At 44.7% G+C, this 20,816-nt stretch overlaps 1 long non-coding RNA gene across 2 annotated transcripts; it reads left to right on the forward strand.

Moving 5' to 3' along the window:
• The first annotated feature begins 574 nt into the window (after window positions 1-574).
• Window positions 575-16,728, forward strand: LOC102554786 (uncharacterized). Of its 2 annotated transcripts, none has more exons than XR_005501266.2 (3): window positions 575-1,017; window positions 16,025-16,234; window positions 16,324-16,728. It is a non-coding gene; the product is annotated as an uncharacterized LOC102554786 (long non-coding RNA). The 2 variants fall into 2 exon arrangements; XR_351993.5 differs by having other exon boundaries at window positions 594-1,526.
• Window positions 16,729-20,816: the final 4,088 nt, after the last annotated feature.

The raw sequence follows: 20,816 nt of genomic DNA on the forward strand, positions 1-20,816 counted from the left end.
AACAGGGCAGAGTGCAAGAACAGACTGTAGGAAGTGGTCCTCAGACCACCACGTGTCCTCTCACCGTGTGTTTACATGTGTGTGCACCAAATAAACTTTTGAAAAGCAAGCAAACAAACAAACAAACAAAAACCATTTTTAAAGGCTGAGAAGATAGCTCAGTTGGTAAATACTTGCATCTCAAGCATAACGACCAGCTTTTAATCCTCAGAGCTCAGACTAAAGACAACAAAAATAAACCAACCAGAAAGCCAAACTAGACTCGGTGCCAAGCACTCAGAGCTGAGGTTGTGATCTCTGGGGCTCAACTGCCCACCCAGCGCAGTCGATCTGGTGAGTTTCAGGCCGGTGAGAGACCCCCATGTTAAAATATAAAATATCGACAGTGGCTGAAGAAAAACACTGAGGTTGTCTCTTGGCCTCCACATGCTTGTGTGTGAGCACATGTACCCGTACGCTGGAAATAGGGGATGGGGGATAGGAAATTTTCTCTGCTGTTCCTCCTACTTTCATCTCTGCTGACCTTTAAAGCAGCATAAGAACTCTTTTCTGGGCCTTTACCTCCTCCTCCCTCAGAAGAGAGAACTCAGAAGAGAGGTCATGAGCTTCCTCTTCTCTGGTCCTCAAATTATGTAAATAGCATTGGGAAAATGCTTCTCCCTCGGGGCTGGCTCTGGGAGTCTGTCCTCTTTCTGTGATTTTTCTCGTCCAGGGAAACACAGGGCAGGCTGTGTGGTTTTGTCCTAAGTAACTAAGAGTTATTGGGATGCACACACCAGCAGCCGGAGCCATAAACAACATTCGTAAACTGTAGCAGGCATTGCACTGCCGCTTTGACCAGACGGCCAGACACAATCTGTTTGCGACTCTTTTCAGGAGTGGAATTTCCAGGAAACTTTGGCGACCACATCTCAAGACTTCTGAGCTTGCTCGCCACTCAGGAGAGCCTAGAGATGGGGAAGGGGAGCTGCTGTAGGGCAGCCTTGATGGATAGTGCATTCAGCGACTCCTCACGGTGTGAGTATCCTTACCCTCCAAAGGGCACTGTCTATGAGACCTGCATTTGCGGACCCGAGGCTAACCCAATGACTCTTCCTTATGCCCTCCCTTCTCTTCCATGATTTTTGTTGTCTTTTCCTGGGGTGTCCTGTGGCCATTTTCTTGTTACTCTCCTTCAGAGTACACAGAGGGAGATCTTGGCCAATCATTTGTTTTGGAAGCTTGTCACTGTGTGGCTGGGTTGCCTGGCACTTCATGTTTGTTGGGGATGAGAGTTAGGGAGTGTTGTGTCAATAGACTGTAGGGACAGACATGTGTTGGATTATCCTGGGCTGTGTCCTAAAGGTCACTTGGGAGTGCGTAAGAAATCCCAGCAACAAGAAGTGGGGTACACATACCTGGTGGCCAAAGAAGAAATGATGGACAAGCCTCCAAACAGAGTCGCCCTAACTCGTACCCAAAAACCGTCACTGAGGATATTATCCAGAATCCCAAGATACCAGGAGCCAGCTTTAGGCGGCACTAAGGTATGACAATGAGACTTTTCTTCCTTTCCCCTCTTCCTTCTTCCTGGGTCATAACCAGAAGGACTGGGAAGTGTCCAACCTGACCACCGCCCAGGGTTAGCTTCCAGCTGGAATAGAAAGCATCCTGTGTCCTTCCAGGTTTGGAAGTTTGATTGCCCTCTCGGACTGGACACTCCGATTGCCGAGTGAAGTCTGCTTTTATTGTTTACAAAGACTCCAGGACTGTCTGTTACCTAAGAGTGAGCAAAGCCTGAGGCTGCATGACTGCTGGAGGTCTTACCCACCAGCAGGGAGGGTCAGAACTTGTAAGCAGAAGAGAGAGGGAGACTAAGACGCTCCAAACGTGCATGTATTCTGTTTACTTGAACAGTTGGGCCGTGCTCACCAGTGACTGTTTAGACGCTGGTAGCCATATAAACACAGCTGGCCACACCAAACAGGAAGATCTCCAGTGTCACACCATCAGGGACCAAACTGAGTTTGATATGACGAGTCAAAAGAGGAGGCTCTGTACTGGGGACCCTTGCCCTTGGTGTTTCTTTGGATTAAGGGTTCCAATCCATGAAGAAGGCTACCGTGGAGCTTCTCGTCCACACTTCTCAGTGGACCCAGGCTGGATCAAAAGCATAACTCAGACAAAAATACAAAAACAAACAAACAAACAAACAAACAACCCTGTGACATAATATCGTCAAAGCATATGACGTGAGCCCCTCAGGTGCCAAGGTACACTGGAATCCCACATTCCTTCTTCCTCTAAGTGCAGCTTTATCCTTCCTCGGAGAAAAGAACCCTGTACCTCCTAAGTCACGGCTGGGAATGAATTCTGGGTCTCCCAAGTCCCTCATCTTGGCATCTCTCTGCCCAAGGTCTCAATGACATCTAGGAAAGCAGGATGGCTGCTGGCAGGTTGTCCTATGGGGCTCCCCTGGCGAGGTGTGCAGGTGACCCATTGATCACGCCTGTAACAGTGTTTTTAAAATTAGGTTAAAACCTAATTAAAACAGAAATAAGCTAACAGAAAAGCGATCCGTATTTGGAAGGAGCTTCCGCATTCAGGGTCCTCATATTCTGGGGTCATTTCCTCTGCCCATACACAGCCATTGCTGCTGGCACAGGTTCTAAGTTGCTCCGTATGGTTCCCTAGGACCAGCCACGAAGCTTGAATTTGGTCACGCAGAGCAGATTTTCAGGGACGATGAGGGAGTCCGTGTAATTCTTGGTTGAGTGATGGAGGTTGCTAGAGAGGGATAATAGGAAGGCATACTCCCCTGGAAAACCAGCACGTGCACCACTGTGGTAATGGCTGAAAGATGCTGAGGCTTCAAGCTTAGAGATAAGATGGTGATTGGCTTAGGTCCCGTCAAGCTCAGTTGCCAAACAGATAAGATACCTCTCCCCTGATAGAGCCTGCATTCTAAGAGGCAAGGCGGGTGCAAAGAAGGTGGGGGAGGGGGCGATGCAGCGCTGTGGGCTTCTTCCGTAGCAGACTCCGAGGAAGAGTTGGTGCGCATCCAGGCTGTCCTTGAGATCACCTTCTGTGGAAGGTGGGAGGAAGCAGGACAAGCAGAGATGCTAACTTGTAAAAACAGGCCCAATGGTGGCCTCAGGAATCCCAAAAGGAAGCTCTGACTCTGGAAAGTTGACCCAAGCTGGGTTAAGACAGGCTTTTCCCTCTGTGGATCTACTCTTGTGTGGGGATTCATTGGAGATGACTTTGGAAGCTGGTGCAATTCTTTGTTGGGTTCGGGGTGGAAGTCGAGAAAACTCGCTTCAGATATGGAAACTTAAAAATGAAAGCTTTATTTTCTGAGCACTCAGGGAGGCAGCCAGTTTGGGATCTGAACTGCATCCCCGATGGAAGATTATACAACATTTTTATAGGATGGGAGCACAAAGCAAGGGGGATCTTAGCTGTTGCATTGACCAATCATATTTTGACATAAGGGGTTAAACAAGGAAGTTAACGCTGGTAAGCGGGCCTTAGCTGGGTGACCTGGTTTCAGGGTCCTTGAGTCAACTTTTGCAGCCAGGTTCCCTCCTGGACTCTGACCTGGAATCTACAGTTATAAAGCACAAAGGAGTGGGCAGACAGCACATAGCCAATTAAGTCTAGACAGGCAGCGCATTTCCGAGGTGCATGCCTTAGTTAGATAACGGAGAAACAGTATCTTCCTTCTTTACACCCTATCCTGGTTAACAAACATGAAACGTCTGAAGAAGCAGGACAGGAGTTGGGTTCCAGGGTCTGGGAACATGGACTCAGCTTTGATCCTGTCAGCAAGGACAACCTCGCTCCTGAGATGGCTGGACCCAGGGAACTACCTCCTGACACCTTAGGAAGTTTCTGCCTAACGACCCTCCCCACCGAGCTTCTACGAATAAAGGAAGATCTGAGTGGTGTGCTCTGTGCCACGAGGAGGGCTCTGAGAGGGGAGCAGAGGTCAGCTGGGAAGAAACAGGGCTGAGAAGCATCTTTGAGGATGGGCGGTGGTTTCTAGGCAACAAAGGGGGTACATATGGTGCCTATGGACCATTGTCTGGTAGACCCGGGTCGAGGGTGTTAGAGGAGTCACAAGAATGTAGTCTTCTCCGTACACTCCTAGGAAGATATGACTTCATTCTCTCTCCATCCTTTCTGTGTAGGGCCAGGCAGGCTGCAAGAGCATAGCATTCTTATAAAGCTACTCTGTCCAGGAAGAAATCAAATTGTGATTACCTGAGCAATTCAGTTGGACTTTTAAATTAGCAAATATTTAGTTATTAATCGACACTGTTGCCTATGTAGCTAGCCAGCTCACTTCCTTTTACAGGACAGAAATCTGTCAGCTTCCACAGTGGGGAGGGAGGTTGAATGATTTACACCATGCCGTGCCAGGACCCTAGGCTTGACTTAGCTACTTATTTTCTGTCTGATTTTGATCCAGTCACGACTTCACCTCTCTGAGTTTTGTGTCAGATAATCTGTAAACTATACTAACCTACTGTCCCAGGATTGTCACGCAACGTTAACGGGACAAAACCGTGCTGTACAGGATGGGTACACATTTGCCCCCTTGAACAACTTACTAGAGCTACAGAAAGTGAACTCAGCTTGCTCTAAAGCCATTGCTTTTTCCTCTTCTGTCTTGAGATGCACCATTACCACTATGGTATATTTGGGGGCACTTTTATATGTCGACAGTCCGCTCAGACAGAGCCGTGAGCTGGTAATGAACAAATTCTGGGAAATTAGTGGCCTCCTTCTTTATCATCTTGCTAGAGCAGGACTGCTGTAAGAAATGGTTGCTTAGTAACCAGTATTAATTCGTCGGTGGGAACAATTTGCTCCCCTTCTCATTAGGGAGGAATGCCATCCTGCCAATCAGAACTCTTGTTCCTAGGATATTGTGGATGCCTTACTCAAACAGGGGGACTATTCAGAGGTAAACTGGGGACAGGCCTCTGCTGGGCCTCTATAGCATGAAAGGAGAACAGTGAGATGTGAGGTTGGGGTGGGGGATGGGAACTGCATTTCTAGGCTCCTGCTCACTCTTTTCATGAGGCAGATTATTCCGGTCCAAAAACAGGATGACCGAAAAGGAGCCATACAAATGGGCTTCTGTTTCATGCTCGGCAGGGAGAGCATGTGATCTTTTATTCTTCTTAAGTAGCAGGCCACAGCCACAGGAACTAGGCTCCTGAGCCTCTCGGCTCTGGCCGTGAAAGATGAACCGTAGCATCTCTGATTATGATGGTATCCATAGTGACCTGTGCGGTAGCCCTGAAGCATCTCCTAAAGCATCCCACTGTCTAGATCCCAGCAGCCTTTGCAGGTTGAAAGGACATCACCACAGGGCCTTCACAGTCGGTATTTCCATAAAAAGAGTGAAAGGAATGAGCCGTGACATTTTAAGAAAATACAATTCCCTCAGCGAGCAGCTCCAAATACTTTTCAAGGTGGAATGAAACAGCCAGTCAGATCTGCCTGCTTGTCTTAAAATTGACTCACGAGTTTACCGTAAGAATATTCTTTTAAAAATAAAACAAAGGAGGGAATCAACTTCCAGTGAATTCTATACAAAAAAACACCCTAAATGAACCATAAGGCATTCGGTTGTTCATGGAAGATAGAGGAAACGCCCCGGAGAGATGTCTGGGTCAGTGGTGCTGGCCCTGGGCTTGCTGCCCACCATGAGCACAGACACTCCTGTCAACTTCCATACAGGCACAGACTTACATCCGTCCATGACTGACGCCCTGTGGCTGGAACTGCCTTGAATATTTAGGGTTATTTGCTGAGACATTTTTCTTTTCATGTTTTAAATTATATTTATTAGAGGGATGTCCGCACCACTGAAGAATGTGTGGAAGTCAGAGGACGTCTCGCAGGAATCACTTCTCTCCTATTGTCTGGGTCCTCAAGATTGAACTCAGGTCATCAGGCTTGGTGACAAGAACCTTTGTACACGGTGTCATCTCACTGGCAGGCTTTTCTTAGTTCTAATACCTAGTAGGCAGCTGTGCAAAAATTTAAGTCTATGGTGTTTTATTTGTCCTGGCAGTCAGAACAGAATCCAAAAAAGTTGCTTTTCTTCCTCTTCTTCTTCTTCCTCCTCTTCCTTCTCCTCTTCCTCCTCCTCCTCCTCTCCACCCCCCTTCTTCTACACGTCTTGTATTTTTATCTTACATGCATGGGTGTTTTGCTTGCTTGCATGTCTGTGTACCGTGTGCATAAAGTGCTTTGGGGGGCAGAAGAGGGTATCAGACCCTCTGGAATTGGAGTTGCAGAGAGTTGTTAAATGCCATGGTGGTTGGGAACTGAACTCCTATCCTCTGGAAGAGCAGAGAGCGTTCTTAACCACTGAGCCATCTCTTACAACATCCTAGATCAGCAGGGCACTCCAGGTCACTTCTTGTAGTTGGAGGCATGGAGAACGGATCCTGTGAACTGGATATGGTTCGGGGTGGTCCTTTTGGCAGAAGCATTTGAGGATATGTTTAATGTATGTGAAGCTTTGACTGTGGTTAAGCAAAACAGTCTTGGCAATGTGATCAAATGGACGAGCATACTAGATGTTACTTCACACGAAATCTTTTCATGTTCCAAAAACAAATAAACATAGACAACCTGTGAAGTGCTTTCAGTGTTCAGTGAGCTGCAGAATTTTGTCAAGGACAAAACATGAAGCGCTGCTTGGGAAAAATAAATGGGCCCCTCAAACTGTCTCAGCTTTGACCCAGCCATCCCAGTTGTACGGGAAAGAACCTTGATGTTTATTTTGAATATAAGAAAACTCCAGAAGAAGATTACTCAAAGTTAATGATAAGAGGCTGTTCCCTCAGAGCCAAGAGTCCAAGTGTCTCCCAGCTTCCACTGTCTCCCACCACACTGCTGGCACAGAGAGCTCTTGACCATCTGAACAGTGGCTTGAGGCTCTCCCGGACTCTCAAATCCTTCTCATCACTCAGATCAGGCGCCTTCATCAGACATGGTGTCTGCTTCTGAAGGGAGGGAGGTTGGTGGACAGTTCTTAGAAATCCACACTTGGGGACTTTAATTCTCAGCCTCCTTATAATTGTTACATTCTTGTAAATTGTACTCTGGCACAGACGTTTTGAACTTCCTGGAGGGTGTGTATGAGAGAAGAGAGGGGAAAAGGGAGAGAGTGGAAGAAAGAGGAGAGGAGAGGAGAGGAGAGGAGAGGACAGGAGAGGACAGGAGAGGACAGGAGAGGAGAGGAGGGAGAGGGAGAGAGAGAGAGAGGCAACTGTTAAGACAATTATTGCTGGAAGTTCCTGAAGTCACAGTGGCTGACTGGCCCAGGCGTTGGCTCAAGTCAGCTTTGGAGAGGGGAGTGGGGCTTTCGTGCAGAAGGCTGTTTAACCAAAAGTTCAACTACTTTGAACATCAACTTTAAAAAAATGTAAGGACTCTTCATCTACAAATTCTTTCACTTTAATTACTTTGCTATTATTTTTGTCTTTTAATGTATGCATTTTTAGAAATGTAAAATATGCACACATACAAGAAGCACAGAAATACCAACCACAAAGACAGCTAGGTGTCCAAATGGACTGCCCCTGGGGCACAGTACTTGGAGAGGAGAGGAGGATAGAGTAAGGGGGATATTTTTTCTTTCTTTTTAATATTTTATCAATTCTTTGAGAATTTCATAAATATGTTTTTTATGATTTTTATACCCCCTTCCTTCTTCCTCTTAGATCCAGTCTCACCTTCCCATTGTCCCATTTTTGTCTTCTCTCTCTCTCTCTCTCTCTCTCTCTCTCTCTCTTAATTTAATAATGAACCTATCGACTCCAATTTGTGCTTTCCATATGCTTTTGGATGTGGGCTATCCACAGGAGTGGGGTCACCAAGACCAGCACTCCTAAAGAAGACCGACTCTCCCTCCCTAAGAAACCATCAGTTAAGTGTGGGGCCCATCCCTCTAATACTGGAATGGTGGCTTGATCTTGTGAAGCTTTTGTGCTGGCAGCCACACTGTTGAGAGTTCCCGAGTAGATTCCTGTCATGTCTAGAAGACACTGTACCCATCTAGTTCTCCCAGACTTCTGGCTTTTACAATCTTCCCATCTCCTTTATTGCCATTTGAAATAACTAAGAACAACTTTTAAAACCAGCTTTCAAAATAATGGTTACAACATAACTTCAGAGAAAGCTATGACTTTCTAAAGCCAGAGCTGAAATTAGTGATGTTGTTTGTGGAAACTGAGGTCAAGAGAAAATAGAAGGTGTGCCTAGTGCACAAGAGAAATCCACGGGGACTTAGTTCTTCTGAAAGATCAAACACAGCACAGCTATACTCTTCTCTTTCCATTTTATACTGTTATCACATTACATAAAATGAAATTGAACTCAAAACTAAAATGGTTTCATTAAAATATAGAAGGATGGATTATTTCATTTGGCTGCTAACCCGTAATTAAATGAAACATTTTATAATAGATTTACTCCAGAGTCATCTATTTAAGGATTTATGATGAAACTTGTCATTCTTGGCAATATACAGTTTCTCACTTGAAGGAGTTTTGAGAGAGAATTATTTGAAGCCATTTGAACATCTCCTCACTATGTTCTAGTAATGTTCAATAGTAGCAATAAAAACTGCGTTTGCCTTTTCTCTAACCATATCTTTAAGAAAAAATATATACTGACATTGCATGTGTGCTCAGAAGTGTGCATGGGGGCACATGTGCAGATGTGTGCTCAGAAGTGTACAGGGATGCATGTATAGATGTGTGCAAACATGCATGTGTAGACGGGAGTTAGAGGTCAACCTCATGGATGGTTCTTCAGGTGCCTTCCATGTTTTGTTTGAGACAGAGTCTCTCACACACATGCTATGTTATTGGGGCAGTGAGCTTCCATGGTTTGTCTAAGAAGTTACCTTAGCTGACCAATAAGCTTCCAGGGCTCTGCGTGTCTGCCTCACATTTCTAGAATGGCGAGCACACAGCACAGGACCTGGCTGTATACTCGAGACCTGGGAATCCACCTCGAATCTTTGTGTTTGTCGTGTTACTGACAGAGCGTCTCCTCGGTCCCACATACTCATACATTTAAAGACTCAAGAGTTAAAACTATCTTAAGATTCCTTCTGATGATCTTGGGACAGGTCCACCAACACAAAGCTGCTTTAAACTGAGTTTTGTTGTTTTCTTGAAGAAATCTGAAGATGAGCCAAGGTGCTCACTGATTTATCTTCTTTCTTAGTAATCTCTAGAAGAATTCAGATGCCAGATAATCTGATCACAAATAAAGAGCACCGTTCAAGAGCTGCCGGCATGGCGGGGCTGAGAAGGTTGGCATGGCGGGGCTGAGAAGGTCTTCCTGTAGCTTTGCTGAGTCATCCCCCTAGCTGATCACTCCCTCCCCTGAAACATCAGGCAACTATGAGAAATCTCATATGAACTAAACAACATCCACAATGCTCATGCCAGCCCATAATCACCTCTGAGGGCTTGCCATTAAAAAAAAAAGGTTCTTTCTGATCACTGACACAAAGGGCTTGGTCTAGTTGCTGGCTCACATGATTCCGGCAAGAACAGCCCATTTCTTGAGAAGTTCATAACAACAAGCTGTTATCAGTGTGCAAAATTGATAGTAGAGACATCTGGAAGTCACTAGTCCTCAGAAATCACAAACTCTTGATTATGAGAATCAGGGATGGTCTCATGGAATGTTTTGACAGGTCTTGAAGAGTTTTCTCCTGACATCAATCACCACGTGCAGAAAGGCTGAGCGATAAAGAAGTATCAAGCAACAGTCTGAAGGGACTGGGGCCAGTGTGCTGGGCCACTGGCTTTCCACAACCGTTTCAAAGATTTGGATGAATGGAATATATAGAAACTACACATATGATGTGCAAATGAATTGGTTAATTGTTTTTTAAAGAAAAAAGCCACAGCTGTGTATCCAGCACCCCAGAAGAACCCCAGATGGGAGTTCACCTTCTTTTCCTTTCTCTTGAGTCTATGTAACAGAAGTCATACAGCGTCTGCCTCTGCCTGGCTTCTTGTACTCAGCTGTATGTTTATTCGAGTCACCTACTGTCCTGCTAACGGGCTGCTGTTCATTCTAATTGCCATGATGCATTCCACTGTGGCGAGTCTGCCTCTAAAATATTCTATACTGATGCACATTTTGGCTTACATGTCGTGAAGCCAAATTTACTGTCTGAATTTGGAAGCTCAAAGAAAGCTGCCCATGGGACTTGCAACACTGAGAGGGAAGAAGAGAATGAAGGCGATACCTCTTTTGGTCTGCCTTGCTCCCTGCCCCCACCCAAGAAAGGTGATCGTGTGTGAGCAGAGTTGCAACAGACAGGAGAGGTCTCAGGTCTTAAGAAGTTAGGAAGAACCCATATCTATGGAGGTCTCCGGAAGGACTATCTACAGGACACTGTGTGTAAACACCAGGAAAGCCCTGTAAATACTTTGAAGTGGCTAAGCCCCCCACTCAGCCCCAGGTGACTATGCCCACAGTCTAACTTCTCACAAACTTGGATGCCTGGCTACCACTTATCTCCAAAATTCTTAAGAATTAGAATTAAAATTCTTAAGATTAGATCCCAGGAATTTTTAATCCCAGCAGATTTATCTCCCTGTCTTAGACATAATTTAGACCCAACCTTCCTTTGCCGATTAGCTCATTTTTATTCACTTTTCCAAGAACACAATAATTATTCTGCTTAAAATGCCCTTGAGATTCTAAGATATTAATAAGCTCCCAATAGTTTGAGGCAAAGCTAACTTAGCCCTTGCCGTGTTTATCAGGGTCTAGTGATTTGTAGTATCTTTAAGCCAAGTCTGGTGGTATTGGTCTGTAATCCCAGATGTGGAGAGACTGCCATGGTAGGGTTGCAAATTCAAGGGCTGCTTAAGCTACACAGGAAGTCCAAAGCCAGCCCAAGTGACTTCAGGGAGACGTCTCAGGGCAAAAAGCAAAAGGAGGCTGGGAATACAGCTCAGTGGTAGAGCACTCACTCGCCATACGTGTGTGTGTGTGTGTGTGTGTGTGTGTGTGTGTGTGTGTGTGTGTGTGTACACGTGGGAGAGAGAGAGAGAGAGGGAGGGAGGGAGGGGGAGAGAGAGAGGGAGGGAGGGAGAGGGAGAGAGAGAGGGAGATAAACAGAGAGACAGGCAGAGAGACAGAGAACCAGTACATGAAATCAAGTACCACTATCATCTTAGAGAGTGAGAGAGAGATGTCCCGTTTGATGGGAAGATAGAAGATAGAGGAGTATTTGTATTCACTGGTTTGAAAAGACTTTGAAAAAATGTCTATATTGAGGATGTTTATGTTTATCTTTTCAGCAAGGCTTTGAAGAATTTATATGTGTACACACATGGGTACTCTCAAAGACGTTTAGACATTTCATAAAGGACTATGCTACTGTCTATAAAAACAAACATATTTCTAAAGTCAAGGCTGGGAATTTAATTTTTGAAATTCCTCTTGTCTCTTTGGCTGAGTATTTCTTTTCCCTGTTTCTTCCCGGCAACATAAGCACATCGCAAGAGTATGAAATGGCAGTCTATGAGATGTTGCCAAGAGGACACTGGGAAACTGATGGACATCATCTCAGGTTGAACGATTATTCATGCGGTGGCCCAGAAGCATCCTTTGCAGCTAATTTTCAGGCTTAAAGAGCACTGACAGGAATTGTAGCGCTACTGTTTGGATTTCAGGGAATGAGCAGAAGTGAAATACTCTTTCTAGTTAACTACCAACGGTTCAAGCTAACATTTCCTATAGTTTTGACTTGGCTAATTACTGTACACTTGAATTATTTGAAGAATGAGGTTTTCACAATGACTTTATGAGGTACGTACACAGTGGTGTCATCTTTTACAAATTTAAAGACGTTAGCACGTGGCAAGTTAGACGTGGCAAAGTGACAGGGCTGTGAATAACAGGACCAGAATTTGAAATCCAGCACTGGCCAGGAGCCCAAGGCTTCACCACAGCAATGCACCAGCTTCCTTATATGAGCTACCAGGGACAGATACCAATTGAACACAGGAACACCATAGGGGTCTAGAGAACCAAAGACTTTGCTAACTCCAAAGGCTGGATACCTTGGATTGGATTTGTTTAAAGTAATGAAGTGTAGCTCTCGAGGGAAAACAACCGGTATCACATTTGGGTTGGTTTTTGGCTCTCTTTTAAACCAGGCAGCACGAAGATTTCATTTGGAGATCAAGAACTGTGACATCACTTGAGTAGGTCTCTCTACTCTAGAAATAGGAACGTTAATAAGACACATCAGTGTGAATGCCGTGTGTTTTCACTGGGTAAATAATGGCTGTGAATGTCGGGTTTAACTACAGACATCCGGATAAACCTCTTCGCAGACTCACAATAGGCCTTTCATTTCCTTCGATGCTCTAATGAGCTCTTTCTTATGCTCTGAATAGCGAGAGGGGAAGTGGCGTTCTTCCATAATAGTGCCATAGGCCATGACATGGCTCCTTTGAAAGCTCATTTCAAAGTTTTCTGAGTCACCTGTAGATTTAATTTTTCCCTGCCTCAGACTCATATGATACATGCACCATCTTTATATTAAAGCCGTGTGATAAAATCCAGCTCAGTTTTCCGTTCCTCACTCCCTGTGAAGCAATAATGTAGAAAAATAGAACCAATAGGTAGCATTAGCCACAGGGGCACGTGATCCGTAGTCTCTTTTTGAAGTGGAGGAACAGAAACCCTGAGAAGACAAGTGTCTTGCCTGTGGTCACAGAGGAGTAACACATTCATGACTTGAACACAGGCTTCCTTTTTTGCTACAAATCCATCTTTTATGCTCAGTCCAAATCCTGTGGTCAAAGAAGCCCTTGATGTGAACTCTAGACACCACTTTGCACGATGCTTGGAGCAAGCAGTGTTGGAGCAGCAAACGTTGGTTGAGTAAATAAATATACAGGAAAGAGCTCCCAGCTCTGCCCCACCCCTAGGCCTCTCTCTCTCTCTCTCTCTCTCTCTCTCTCTCTCTCTCTCTCACACACACACACACACACACACACACACACACACACACACACACACACTGCATGTTGCCATCCTTCTTGGACTAAACTAACCACCAATGTTAACACCAGTTCCACCTAAGCAGGGACAGAAACTCAGGAAAATATCTGGGTAGCGATGAGAACTATTGGAAGCTGTGCCAGTGCATTTGCTCGGGGGCTTTTAGACGTGTGACACAGAATGAAGCAAAGCTGTTTCTCGAAACAGAGATTCATGACAAAGCCAGGGCCTGTAGGTAGAAGGCAGTGAAAGAGAATTGGGCCAATGTACCTAATAACGCAAAATCTGAGGAAGTCACTATGCTGACTTTCCCAAGGTCACACAGCTGTTTGGTAGTAGAGAAGGAACTGGAACTCTAATGCCAAGATTCCTAGTCTGGAAACTGCATCTAATGCTGCTTCCCAGCATGCCAGAGTGAGGACTCTGAGTTTGGAGATGTGTGGGGAGGTTATGGAACTTTAGGAGGCGGAGTCTCGTTGGAGGAAGTGCATCAATGGGATGCTCTTTGCTAGTTTATTGCCTCAACTGCTTCCCTTTGCTTCTCCGTGGTTTTGATGTGTCTCTCCTCTTTCTACTCCGGCTGTGTGCGGACATGCCTATTATAGACTCCTCTGTGGCCACAAACCAAAATGAGCTTTCTTCTATAAGTTGCCTCTGCTCATGGCATTTTTCTATAGCAAAATAAAAGTTAATAAATGGCCTTTAATAAATTTTAAGTAATTTGCCTGTTTTTAAGACGAAGCTTGCGATGTGTTATATTTTTCAATCTTCTTAAAAATATGTCTCAGCTTTATGTACCTAGTCAGATTCACTACATCTATGATAGATAATGTCATTGTAAAATGAGAACATTTAATATGGGACTGGAGAGATGCCTCAGAGGTTAAGAGCATTGAATGATCTTTCAAAGGACCTGGGTTCAATTCCCAGCACTCACATGGCAGCTCATAACTCTTCTAGGGGATCCAAACCCCTCACACATATACATCCATGTGGTCAAATCACCAATGTACATAAAATAAAAGTAAATTCTATACAAAAGAATATTTACTGAAGCAATAACCCTGTCCCTCATATCCATGGTCCTTGTCATTCAAGGTTAGTTTGTGACAATTTATTTTTTGTTTTTTCCTAATGACTGCAATTCATCTGATCAGTTCTGAGTACAGACAGACGCCTGTGCATTCACGTAAGTCCAAACCCACAGCCATGGGTCGCTGGCCCCTGGTCCCAGGAACCATGTACTTTATCTAGTTAGAGCACAATGTCTATTCATCACCCTCCAGACATCCAAGTAGAGCCTAGTAATGAGTCAGTCTCATCTCCACAGGCTTCAGTCCATCTCTGAACAGCAAATTCACAGCTTTGAGCTATAGGTCCTATGGAAGGCCGTCATGGAGTTAGGTTCATGAGATAATTCACAATCCCATGGTGGTGACACCTAGCCAGTTTTAGTCTGAAGTGATTATCCCAGATCTCAGAAGCAGGAGGAAAATAAGGCAGAAGCACGCTGTCCCTGAATTTAGTAGGCCCCACTGAGAATAGATAGCTACTTACGGGTTCCTTAAGGATGTGTGCACTCAGTCTGGACTGGAAAATCACTGTGAATCCCAGTGATCTAAAGAACGAAAGTAAAGGACTCTCCCCTGAGTGAGGGAGGGGGATGTGCAAACACCACTAAGGTACTGGAAAAGAAGACACCATACAGTCACAGGACAGGAGTGTGAGTTCCTTTAGCCATCACTCAGAACTATAGAATTTCATCTTGTTGAGAAGATTGTAGGATATGAAGTCTCATAATGGCAGCACATGGCGGCTGAGGCTGTGGTACGCAGCTGCCTTAAACTGGAACGTATTGTATCGATATAAATCGTGTACTGAATTCGAAGACTTACTACAAAAAGCAAAATACCAATGCCAAATATCTCATTAACAATTTTAGATCAATCCCATATTGAAAGGATGATGTTTGAGAAACACTGGACTAAGTCAAGTGTATACTCAAAATTCATTTCAATTTTTTCTTTTTACCTTTCTGAAATGCAACTAACAAGAAATTTTAAGTCACAGATGACATTATACTTCTGAGCACACACTGAGTTATACAAAGAAAACTATGCTCTTGCAGGATTTCAGGGTTAGAGAGCAAAGCCATGTAAAATGTTGTTAGTGGGGCTGGAGAGATGGCGCAGCCATTTAAGAGCACTGGCTGCTCCTCCAGAAGACCTAGGTTCGAATCTCAGCACCCACATGTCAGCTCACAATTCTCTGTAGCTCTAATGCCAAGGGTCTGGCACTGTCACAGACATATATGCAGGCAAACTATCAATGCACTTAAAATAAAAATGAATAAAGATTTTTTTAAAAGCCTCTATTCAATGCCTTGAACATGTGAGTGATGCTGTGTTTCAGTGACTTCACCGTTCTAGAGATGGAGAGGGTGGGTTCTGTCATTTGAGGAGCCTCTATGCTGGGACCCTCTGCTTCATGAAGTCACACTGTGGTCTTTATAGGCTACCTCACAGATATATGCAGACCTTCTAGTTTCGTTCCTTGGGCGTTGATAAGGGAGTGCTGACTCCCAGAAAGACCGGCTTTTCTATCTGGCCTCCTGTCAATTCATCTTCCAATGGTAGAGCTAATCCACAGATAAATCCCGGGTTGGGACACAAATCAAGGAACAGTGTAATATCAGGGTAGGCCAACTGCACAAAGAGCCAAGAGTTTTAAAAGGCAATAACTTTACACAGAGAGGCCTTGGCATTGGGAATAGAGTAAGGACCTGTCACAGAGATGAAGTGAAAGCTGACCTTGGGCCACATCTCTCTGTAGCCTATGGTGACTTCTTCACTTCTCAATTGCCTTGGGTCAGACTCAAAAGGCAACCTATCAATTATAGGCAGCAATAAATGGCCAGGGGCAGAATTGGGGGTCAGAAAGTCACTTCATTCTTTTTTCCTTGAAGGATCTTATGTGACGAGGTGGCTGATGTTGGAAAAAGGATAGATACCCTGTGAAGATCTACTCTACTGAGTCAATCATCCACAGTTCCGAGAGGAGCCATCCCCACTCCTTAACTTGAATGAACATTCAAGAATTACCTGCTGGTGCACGTGTGTCTAATCTAGGACTCAATGAGACAATGATTCTCAGGCCACAGTAAGACTCAATTGAGGTAATAGCATGTCTCAGAGAGTAATGCATTTATCCTATATGCTTACATAAGAGGAAATTTTAGAAATAACTTTGGTTCCTTTTCCCCAGCCTAAGAGACTAGAGTTGGTAGCCTGGAGGAAGCTGACCGGCGAAGCCTCCTGAGGATGGAGAGCAAGAGATGCCCCTGGAAAGAACACATCCAGCTGTCAGACGCTATCTGAATCCTAGGAATGCGTTCCTTGCTTCTGATTCCAGCACCACTAAGCTGACATTGTTGCCCTCTGGGCAGCTTTTCAAAGGCAGGGGTCACACCATGAGCTTGGTTTGGTTATCCGTCTAAAAGTTATATCTTCCATTCTGGAAACACTAACTGACGGATGTTATTGCTTGAGACAGCAATCAGGCGCGGAGATCATTTGCATAATGGAGTGAAGTGTCGAACTGTGTTTTCTAGTCTACACAACTTGCAAGGCAAATGCATTAAACTCAGCCATTGTGCCTCTGTTACCAAAACTCCTCTGTCTCATTGAATTCCGCTGCCTTTCGATGTGATCTACAGCAGTAGGCCAGCTTCGTTCCAGTCTAGCAAAGGTAGCCAACTTGAAGTCTGCGGGTCTAGCTGGCTGCATATAATCTTGTGCTTTGACAACTGTGAGGCCTGCAGGTGTAAAGGGGGCAGGGTGGCTGGGCTGAACGATTATCCAGAGTCTGCTCTTGGAACTTTAAAACCTGTAGTTCTCTTACATAATTTTTAAGGTCTAAAATACAAAACCAGGATCGTCAACTCTGTACTTATAGATTCAATACATATATATTGATCATCTGCCATATGTAAAATCCTATTATAACTGTGTAGAACACACCAGTGATAAATATATAGGGATATCTGTGCTGAAGGAACTTAGTGTGGGAGGTAGGGAGGAAGGAGACCATCATCAACATTTTTTTCTTTCTTTCTTTGTTTCTTCCTTCCTTTCCTTCCTGTCTGTCTGTCTTCCATCCTTCTTTCTGTCTGTCTGTCTTCCATTTTCCTTCCTTCCTTCCTTTTGAGGAAATATTATGTTGGGGAAAGGTTTTACTTAAAGTTTTAAAAGTAAGCAAAGCTTGGTGCAATGAAGCTTAATTGGAATCCAGCACCTGAGAGGTTGAGGCAGGAGGATCAGGACTTGAAGGCCAGCCTTAGTTACAAGGTGAGTTAGAAGCCAGCCTGGGCTATATGAATCCTTACCTCAAAAAAGGAAAGCATTTTTCAAAATCAAAACAGAACAAGAAGAGAATGTCAAATGTAGGTGAAGGAAGTAAATGTGTCTTTGAGAGCTGCTGGCTTGTGTCCACCTTGAACACAGACCCCAGGAGTAAGCAGGTGACACGTTTAGGGGCTAATATGAAAACCCTCTACTCCAGGGAGGAAAGCAGAAATGATCAGCAGACTTAGGATATCTGTTCTAAGTGACAGGTCCTAAGCCCTCACTGTTCTCATCAGGAGGCATCTCAGAATGAATAGCCCTGCACGCAGTCTGCTCACCTACTAGGGCCATAGGTGCATTGTGTCTGGCTATTCCTAGGTTGCAATCTGATAATTTAACAGTGACCCTGCTTCAAGGCCCTCCAGCCTCTGCAATCTGTTCCCAACGGGCAGAGGAGGGAGAGAACTGCAGCTGCTAACCAACGCCCCCAGTCACCAAAGAGCAGAAGCCTCTTTGTTTGATGAAAGCTGAGGCTTTCTCCCTGCTGCTCTTTGCTGCTCCCCACACCCCCAAGCCCTTTAGATCTATGCAAATCCACCCTTGGAGCCTGGCCTGGGATGCAGGATCCTTGTTCCCATTTCCCAGGGATGTACCTGGATGTTAGACTTTGTAAAATTTCAATTCAAGTCGCCATTGACTTTTCCACAGTTCTTATCTTAAATCAGGTCCTTCCAACAGGGCTTGTGTTAGAGCAAAACCTTGATGTCAAGTTTGGTCAAGCTTACAGTTTATAATGGGAAAAAGCCATTATTATAGGTTATATATTTCCGTCAGCATCATTCAGTATTCACCAAGTCCTCTGTGTTAAGAAAGTCAAACATTTCCAATCTTGACCTTTTTTTTTTTCTGTATCCTATTTGTAAGAACTAAGCACTCTTTGCTAAGCACAAACAGGCTTGATTAATAAACTCAGGAAATTCACTTAAGGAATCTGACTCTGTATAAACAAGTCTATTGGGCTTCTTAAAGGATCTTAAGTTCAGGGTTATTTCTGAGTATGTCTGGAAATAAATGAGAGTCACCTTTGTGGTCTTGAAAGACCATCTTACATCTTAGCCACGAGTTCTTCTTTTGTACTGTGGGGATGGCAGAGGGTAAGTCTCCATAGCCCCATCCTAGGTCTGAAGGGTCTGGGCTATCATCTTCATGCCCTGGGCTATCCTAGGAGGTAACTCCTTTAACAGAGAGCCCTGCTGATACTCTAGGAGGAAACCCATTGGCAGTCAGGCCCAGGGCGCCTCACAGCTGTAAGCTCTGTACCGAGGACTATCAGCAGCCTAGGAGAAGTCACTCAAAACCCATAGCAGGGGTCCCTTACAACAGGACCCCCTCTGTCATGTGTCTGTCTCGCTGCAGCAACAGAATCAAGCAACCATAGATGGATACCTCTGAAACCATGAGCCAAAAAAACAAAACTTTCTTCTTCTTAAGTTGAATTATCTCAGGTACTTGTTAGAGTAGTGCGAAGTGCCCTAACACATTTAGTGCCAAATATTTAAAGGTTTTTTTTTTCTTTAGAAAAATGAGAAAGATGTAGAAGAACAGAACAAAATTCAGGACGTATGATTCCAAAGAGATAGTAAAGAACAGTGAATGCACTTTTGATCTGAAAATAGGTTTAGAAGCAGCGTGGATCCAAGTTCTCATACCCATAATGCATTGTGATGAAGGTAGTAGACAAAGGAGGAGGTTGACAGCTGTCAGAAGAGGATCAACCAAGTCTGAACATCCAGTCCCATCCAGGGAGGGCTGAGGGCCGGAAGGCTGAGCATCCTAACATCTTAACATCCTAACATCCGTGCCTCCATGAGTCCATGTCCAAGGCTGCTCAGGCTGCAGTTCATGAGGTCTGGATGTCCCTGAGGTAAATAACTATAAGTTATTCATCCATTCCACAGAGATTCATGGATCCCTCACAATACCCTGAGAACCATAGAGAAATGAGCCCAGTAATGGGAATATCCTAGCATCTCATGAGTGATGCCCAAGCCGACTGGAGCTGATGGAAAGGTGTTGTGAGGACAGGGTTTGGCTGAAGAGGAGCAGGACTGTACACCTCCTCTGTTGTCACTCTTGGTTCTGATGCACACATTTATGTGACAAGGACTCAGTTGCTTTGATCACAGAGATCTGCTCATCACAGAGATGATCCCACAAACCCAATTACGTTTTCTTCTAGATTCTATTTTATTCCACTCAATTCAGCAAACATCTGTGATGTGCCAACCAGGTGTCTGGTGCTAGAGCTGTAAAACAGAGCACGTTCTTTAAAAATGGTCTCCCTTCCCCCAACAAGGCAGAAGGGGCTCATCTAGGGGTCTTCCAATCCAGAGATTGCTACCAGAGACCTGAGTTTTCCTAAAGGTTACTGTGAGGTGGGAGGGTGATGCCCCTGGCCCCCCAACAAAACAATGATGACACTGGCCAAGGTCTTGGGAAACTGGGCTGAGCCATCTCCAGCCACCATTTCTGAGTGTCCATTGCTAACCACAGGGAAACCTTTCCATATTAAAGTGATTTCAGACTTCCAAACAGACAGATAGTGCATGACAGACTTCTAGCTTCTGCAGGACCCTGAAGAGCTTCCTCCTGCTTCTCTTCTCAGCCACAGAGACCTGACTTTTCGTCTCTCCCCATCTGGAACAAGGCAGGGAGCAGAGAGCAGGATATCTTCTTCACAGAGAAGTCTGATTTCCCCCTGTTAGATTAATGCTTGATTAAAAAGTACCTGTGTAATTTAACCCAGGACTATAATTTGTTTCTGGCCTATTAATAACCTTAAAATACACACTTGAAAAACTCGTTGCCAACCCTTTTATCGGATTCAGTGGGTGATTAAGGATTATAGTCATTCCATTCATGGTATTCATTTTTTCTGTAGAAAATTGCATTCCCCGGGTGCGACTGCAGGAGCATAAGGTACAGATACACTCTGTTTTGCAAGATGGAATGACTCACATCCCAAACTAGCCATTTTTGGTGTAGAAATTTTGCTTCCTGGAATTCCAGTTCGTTTTTGAAAAGTTGAATTCTTTTTCATACGCAGAGAAAGCGTATGTATTTCCAAAGCATGAGTGAGAAGTCAGTCGGCTGGGTGTCCCCTCTCACCTCCAGGATGTGGGGTATCAAGTGACATCTTGTACAGAACTCATGCATTTCAAGAAAGCACAGACTACTGTAGTCATGCTGAGATCTTCCCAAGCCTCTGCCTCGTGGGGATTTGCAACCTGGAACTCAGGGTTGCCTGGGAGGCCAGTCTGACTCAAGTTTCCTTCATTGGTCTGGGGTGGACCTCCTAAGCCATGGCACCTCCGCCATCCTGCTGCCTCTCTCTGAGGGCGTTTGTTTAGAATC

Source organism: Rattus norvegicus, chromosome 2, assembly GCF_036323735.1.
Source record: "Rattus norvegicus strain BN/NHsdMcwi chromosome 2, GRCr8, whole genome shotgun sequence".
NCBI lineage: Eukaryota > Metazoa > Chordata > Mammalia > Rodentia > Muridae > Rattus > Rattus norvegicus.